The sequence below is a fragment of the Pinus tabuliformis genome, chromosome 6 (assembly GCF_031772625.1).
Source record: "Pinus tabuliformis cultivar Carrire ecotype Pingquan chromosome 6, CPIR1, whole genome shotgun sequence".
Lineage (NCBI taxonomy): Eukaryota > Viridiplantae > Streptophyta > Pinopsida > Pinales > Pinaceae > Pinus > Pinus tabuliformis.
Window position 1 is genome coordinate 1,730,266,492 of NC_142292.1, and position 7,179 is coordinate 1,730,273,670.

At 45.0% G+C, this 7,179-nt stretch overlaps 1 non-coding gene across 1 annotated transcript; it reads right to left on the minus strand.

Annotated features, from left to right (window-relative positions):
- Nucleotides 1-4,282: 4,282 nt before the first annotated feature.
- LOC149265744 (18S ribosomal RNA) lies at nt 4,283-6,095 on the minus strand. Its single transcript, XR_016261339.1, has one exon. It is a non-coding gene; the product is annotated as an 18S ribosomal RNA (ribosomal RNA).
- Between the last annotated feature and the right edge of the window lie 1,084 nt (nt 6,096-7,179).

Below are 7,179 nucleotides of genomic sequence, written 5' to 3' on the forward strand. Positions count from 1 at the left end.
CACTTGATCATTAGAGTCTATGTTGATGAATAGAATTTGGACGGTGGGGTCTTCATTCTTTGCAGTGATAACATCATCTGAGGAGGGAACTTCTGAAGGAAAAACCGGGTCACTTGTAAGCTGGACCTTTTGACTTTTGTCTGGTTTGGATTCAGATGTAAGATCAGCGAAGGATGGAACTTCTAAAGGCAAAACCGGGTCACTTGTAAGCTGGACCTTTTGACTTTTGTCTGGTTTGGATTCAGATGTAAGATCATCTAAGGATGGAACTTCTGTAGGCAAAACCGGGTCACTTGTAAGCTGGACCTTTTGAAAGACCGGGTCAACTGTAATCTGGAACTTTGGACTTTCGTTTGGTTTGGACTCAGGTGGTTCATCTTTGATGATAAAGTGGTGCATAGATGAGGAATGTAAATCAACACTCGTTCTGACCAGGGACTGGTCTGGAATAGGCGGAGCATAGCTAGGTTCAGGAAGAGAGGGCTGGACCAAAGAGGAATCATGCTTGATCACTTGGTTGGCGGAGAGATGATCTGCAGTTGCAAAAAGATGCTGATATCCAGCGGGTAGTTGGGGTAAGGGAACTGACAGACTTTCCAAAAGACAGGAGGCTTCATCCATAAGTGGACAAAGGCGAAGGAGATGATTACCTTCACAAAGTCAACAAGGGAAACAAACCTTCCTTTTTCTCTTACCAACTGATAAGGTATCGTCGATCTGCGACGACAAGGGGCGAGTCAGGTCACGGGACCATACATCTAGGATCCTGGGAATACCGAGACAATCAGAAAGAAAATGGTCCTCCTTGCATAATCGACAAGGAGACTTAGGCTTCCGCGGAGGAGCAGAAGGTGGTTCCACTTCAGATATTCTTGTGGTAGATGCGACCTTTCCCTTAGGAGCCTTCTTCTTTTTGGTCTTTTTCTTCTTCTTTTTAGTCACCTGGTTACTGAAATCCAAAGTTTCACCAGGCGAAGTAGAAGATGAGGACGCAGCAATGGGCGAAGAAGGGGAAGGCTCCACCTTAGAATCAACATGGTGTTGTTCGGGTGGAGGAGGAGTTATCACACTCGAGACCACCGAGTTTGAAAACAACCATACGGGTAAACCAATGGTCAACCCAGGCAAAGACAATGTTGCGATATACTAAACACCGACATTTCCAACAGAAGGAAATGGACGAGGGTGCCCATCAGGAGGAACACCTTGGCCGGTGGGCGCTGGGAAGGCTGCCATTGAACGAGAAATAATCCTACTCAAACTAACGCAAACAAAAACTAATTGGGTAGATGTTATCGTGGCCAATAAATTTTAAGACACTGAATTTGACCTTTTCATATTTTAAGAGTCGAGAAAAGGATAAAAGATGACTCTAGTCTCCTTCAAATATTTAATGAGCACGAAGTGACAAGACGCTCACAGGCACCTTTTCTTTTAGGTCCGAAAAGGATCAAAAGTGACTACTCTGGAGACTCTAGGTATAAGGTTTACCAAACAATCCGTAAAACTGCTTATACACCTTGGCAATCAGATGAAAACCAAGGACTTCCCGTACTGCAGTCAATCTTCCCGAATGTTGTGTTCAGTGCATTACGGCTTGTAAGGCGGCAGACTCGGCTTCCTATGGATAAAGGATAATAGCCTAGTGGGGTCTCCCGTATATACACGACGGTACGTGGGAGCTCAGTCCGTATTGGCACCTATCGTTTCACTGTGGACGAATCACCCAACCACTTGATGATAAACTACCAGGTTTAAAGACGTCGGAACACATCTCTAACCTAGACCTCCGGAATTACATTTTGAGAGACGTGTTCCAATGCGTTGTTATGTTTGTTGAGTTTATTTTAGAGTTTATCTTCGATTATGTTTCAGTTTTTTGGTCCTACCGTATGTGATATCTCAAAAACTTCTTAAATGCAAACTATATGCCAAAACTATATCATTTGATTCGATGAATTCTATCTACAGGAGGGTTGAGATCTTTACACAAACGGAATGATCACTCAACAAACCACAAAGATCCTAATGCAGCTAATAACAAGAAATGAAATTTTTTCTTTTTCTTTTTAATAGCAACAAATAACAATAAACGCTAACTAATATGATGCAAAAGATATTTTGTTTTTCTTTCCTTTAAGATGGCATGATGCATCTAAACAAATTTTAAGAGATATACACAATCCAAGTTCACTCAATCAAATAGAACCAATTCTGAAACACCAAAATGAACTATGCAAGCAAGGAAAAACACAAAGACTTTCAATGAACCATGTAATCTAAGTTCGAATGAAGTCAAGTAAAATTCAAAGAGGCTAGAAGTGAATCACTCAGAGTATAGAAGATCAAGCTTTAACAAATCACTGGATAAGTTCAGAACACAACCAACAAGTTGACTGGATAATCAAGAGACCGAAACTTCCCACAGAAGGCTAGACATGCAAAGTCACTAGATGTTCTAGGGCTGAGACGAAAATCAATAGAAATAAGCAAACAACTGAAGGATAAAGGCTAAAACCAGTCAAACAGAGGTTCAACACACTTCCAGAGGCTGTAAGAAATATAAAAAGAGGCTGAAAGAGCTTTCCACCCATACACAGGCAAAATTTACAGGGCTGGCGCGACTGTCAGACTGCAACTTGCGCCACCAAAGGATTGGCGCGAGTTGTTTTTGAGCAACGTGCGCCATCTGGTGCAACTGTCAGAGGAATAACCGCGCCAATTAAGCTTGCCGGCTAGAAAAATAAAAAACACGACCTCAGGTCAGGTTGACAGTGCTCAGATGGATCAAACAGTAAAGAATAAACTCAAAACTGACCCAGGAAGCTCATCCACTCAAGCAAGCAAGAGAAAATTAACATGCAAGACAAACTCCAAATAGCTTCTCCCCAGTGGAGTCGCCAAATTGTTGGTAAGGTAAATCCCCTCTGCGGACAGAGGCGATCCCACTAGCCTAAAACAAAACTAGCCACAATCAAACCACGCTACCACGCAAGTTCCTAGTTATGCATCAAAGGTGAATTAAGAAGACCAACCTAGAATCCAACGCTGTAGTCGAAGCAAAGTTGATATTCCCGCTCCCTCGCTCCAACAGATTATAAACGGACACCTGCACATGCAAAGGAAGAAACAGATACCAGCATAAAATCCAACGAGGCACAACTATATTTCAGTCAGAAAGGAAATAAATCACACATCACTATAATAGACAATGAGATTGGAACTATAATAGCAGTCGCTCATTAATTAATAATAGACAGGAAAAGTTACAACCAAGGTTCTGACGTTGAACCTCTCCTCTGGCTGGGCGAGCAACTATATGTGTCTTGCAATGTATCTCCTCTCCGGCAGCATAACCTCTCTATGCTTCATTATCACTCATGATAATCATAACTAGCATTCCTCTAAGAACTCCAGAACTCAACAACTAGCACTCCATGACTAGCTTGTCAAATGCATAAGGACAAGCTTATATAGATGAAGAAGGGAGGAGGATACGATGAACCGGGACACCTATTGTGGATTAACATTATCCCCAAAAGCCATTAAAGATGGAGATAGGATAGAACTCGACATAAGACTGATTTTTTATCCTCAAAAAGCTCCATGTAATGAAGGAAACAACAGTCGGGCGTGCGTTAAGACAAAAAGCATGACCAAACTTGGTTGGCACGACTGTTGCTCTAAGACAGAGCGCCAATGGTCGCGTCCTGTTTTGAGGATCTCCATGATTGGCGCGGTTAAGATACTGTGGACCTGCGCCAATGGAAAAAGAGCACTTTTCAGGGATAATCTGTAGAAGGTGTCTTCAGGGAACATGAAGTACATACTCAGGGGAACATAATGCAAGTGTTTTTAGACTTTGTTACTTCTTATAACTCCCGGGATGAGTCCTCCAAAGTACGAAAAGAGGAGTAACAGGGATGGTGACAAATTACTGTGTAACAGCTGCTACGAATGAGTCTGAATTTATCCATCATATTTACCGAGCACCTCAACTCTACAACAACCATGCCCGACCAAACAGATCATCGGAAGGGCTCCTAAGAAACAAGCTTTCGGACCCCCTGCAGAAACACATTGGGGGAAGAAAAGCAAAGGATGGGTGGGACAAGCACAAGCATGCTTGCAAGCACACACGAAAAAAAAGCCTTACCTTGAGACAAGCAACCAACAATGTTCCCGCCAAACATCAAACCCGCTCCCCTAGAGATGCACCACAAAGTCCCACATTACAATCGAAACCCAACCAACTCGAACCAAAAAAGAAAACCCCTACTATCAATGATCCTACTGCAGGTTCACCTACGGTAACCTTGTTACGACTTCTCCTTCCTCTAAATGATAAGGTTCAATGAACTTCTCACGACGTCGACAGCGGTGAACCACCATCGTCGACGCAATCCGAACACTTCACCGAATCATTCAATCGGTAGGAGCGATGAGCAGTGTGTACAAAGGGCAGGGACGTAGTCAACACGAGTTGATGGCACTCACTTACTAGGAATTCCTCATTGAAGACCAATAATTGCAATGGTCTATCCCCATCACGATTCAATTTGAGAAGTTTTCCCAATCCTCTCAAACCAGGAATAAAAACTCTTTGGCTGCATTAGTGTATCATGTGTGCGGCCTAGAACATCTAAGGGCATCACAGACCTGTTATTGCCTCAAACTTCCATGGCCTAAACGGCCATAGTCCCTCTAAGAAGTTGGCCGTGAAGGGGAACCTCCGCGTAGCTAGTTAGCAGGTTGATGTCTCATTCGTTATCGGAATTAACCAGACAAATCACTCCACCAACTAAGAACAACCATGCACCACCACCCATAGAATCAAGAAAGAGCTCTCAATTTATCAATCCTTACTATGTTTGGACCTGGTAAGTTTCCCCGTGTTGAGTCAAATTAAGCCGCAATCTCCACTCCTGGTGGTGCCCTTCCGTCAATTCCTTTAAGTTTCAGCCTTTCGACCATACTCCCCCCGGAACCCAAACACTCTGATTTCTCAGAAGGTGCTGGCGGAGTCCTTAGAGCAGCATTCACCAATCCTTGGTCGGCATCGTTTATGGTTGAGACTAGGACGGTATCTGATCATCTTCGAGCCCCCAACTTTCGTTCCTGATTAATGAAAACATCCTTGGCAAATGCTTTCGCAATGGTCCATCTTTCATAAATCCAAGAATTCCACCTCTGACAATGAAATACGAATGCCCCCGACAGTCCCTATTAATCATTACTCTGGTCCCGAAGGCCAACGCAATAGGACCAAACTCCTATCACGTTATTCCATGCTAATGTACTCAGAGCATAAGCTCGCTTTGAGCACTCTAATTTTTTCAAAGTAACAACACCGGAACCGCGACCTAGCCAATTAAGGCCAGGAGCACGCCGCTGACAAAAGGGATGGAAGGGCAGGTGCACACCGAGTAGGCGGATCGACCCTTACGACCCAAGATCCAACTACAAGCTTTTTAACTGCAACAACTTAAATATACGCTATTGGAGCTGGAATTACCGCGGCTATTGGCACCAGAATTGCCCTCCAATGGATCCTCGTTAAGGGATTTATATTGCACTCATTCCAATTACTAGACTCGATGAGCCCAGTATTTTTATTTATTCTCACTACCTCCCCATGTCAGGATTGGGTAATTTGCGCGCCTGTTGTCTTCCTTGGATGTGGTAGCCGTTTCTCGGGCTCCCTCTCCAGAATCGAACCCTAATTCTCTGTCACCTGTCACCACCATGGTAGGTCTCTATCCTACCATCGAAAGTTGATAGGGCAGAAATTTGAATGAAGCATCGCCAGCACAAGGGCTATGTGATCCGTCGAGTTATCATGAATCACCGGAGAAGCGGGCAAGCACGCACCAACCTTTCATCTAAAAAATGCATCCCTTCCAAAGAGTTGGGACTTGGTGCACGTATTAGCTCTAGAATTACTACGCTTATCCGAGTATTATGGTACCATCAAAAAAACTATAACTCATTTAATGAGCCATCCGCAGTTTCACAGTCTGAATTAGTTCATACTTAGACATGCATGGCTTAATATTTGAGACAAGCATATGACTACTGGCAGGATCAACCAGGTAGCACCCTCCCACTTCAAAGGGCATTCCAGGTGCTCTCTTACCGAGAGCCAACCTGAACACCCATCAAGTCAAAGAGATGTCAAAATATCATGTAAAACTTTTATTCCTTGGACCTCTTGCATCCCAAGAAGGAAGCACACGCAACATGCCAAGGACATGGCGAACAAATGGGCAGACCTGCCAAGCCACAATGCACTAGGGCCACTCTAGAGTTTGCAGCCACGGCCCAACCAACAAGAAAACGAGCAATAACTCACCCACTCCCTTAGAAATGATGCCTCCAAAGGCCTCCACGCCCCGCACGGAGGCCACCTAGGAGTCCACCCGGACAGCAGCAATGGTGGACCTCGATCACCAATCGCATGTGGCAGCCTCGATGCAAAAGAAACAAATGGAGAATGACCAACCATGCAACCTCTATATTATAAATGAGCCACAACCCTCCCCGTCCCGCACCGAGGCCACCCAGGAATCCACCCGGACAGCAGCAACGATGGACCTCGATATCCCGACCGCCTGCAGTAGCCTTGATGCGAAGGAAAAGGAAGGAAAATAAAAAGAGGACGACTAACCACACAAATCCTATCATAGAGAGGCCATGCAAACCTCCCCATTCCCACACTGATGCCACCTAGGAGTCCACCTAGAAAACAGCAACAGTGGACCTCGATTGGATGATCGCCTATGGCAGCCTCGACACAAAGGCAAGGGAAGGAAATCATACAAGACAAATAGAGCCCGCAACCTCCCTTAGAAATTCCCCCCAACCCACCCCTCCCCACATAGGGGCCACCTAGGAGTCCACTCGGATAGTAGCAGCAATGGACCTCGATCGCGTGATCGCCTGCGGTAGCCTCAATGCAGAGAGGAAATGGAAGGAAATAAAACAAGACCAACCAAGCCCATAACCTCTCTTAGAAATGCCCCCTGACCCTCCACGCCACGCACCGAGGCCAGCTAGGAGTCCACCCGCGACAGCAGTAATGGTGGACCTCGATCACTTGACTGCCTGTGGCAACCACGATGCGAAGGCAAAGGAAGGAAATAAATGCAAATCAAGAGGGTTGCTACACAATACAAGAAC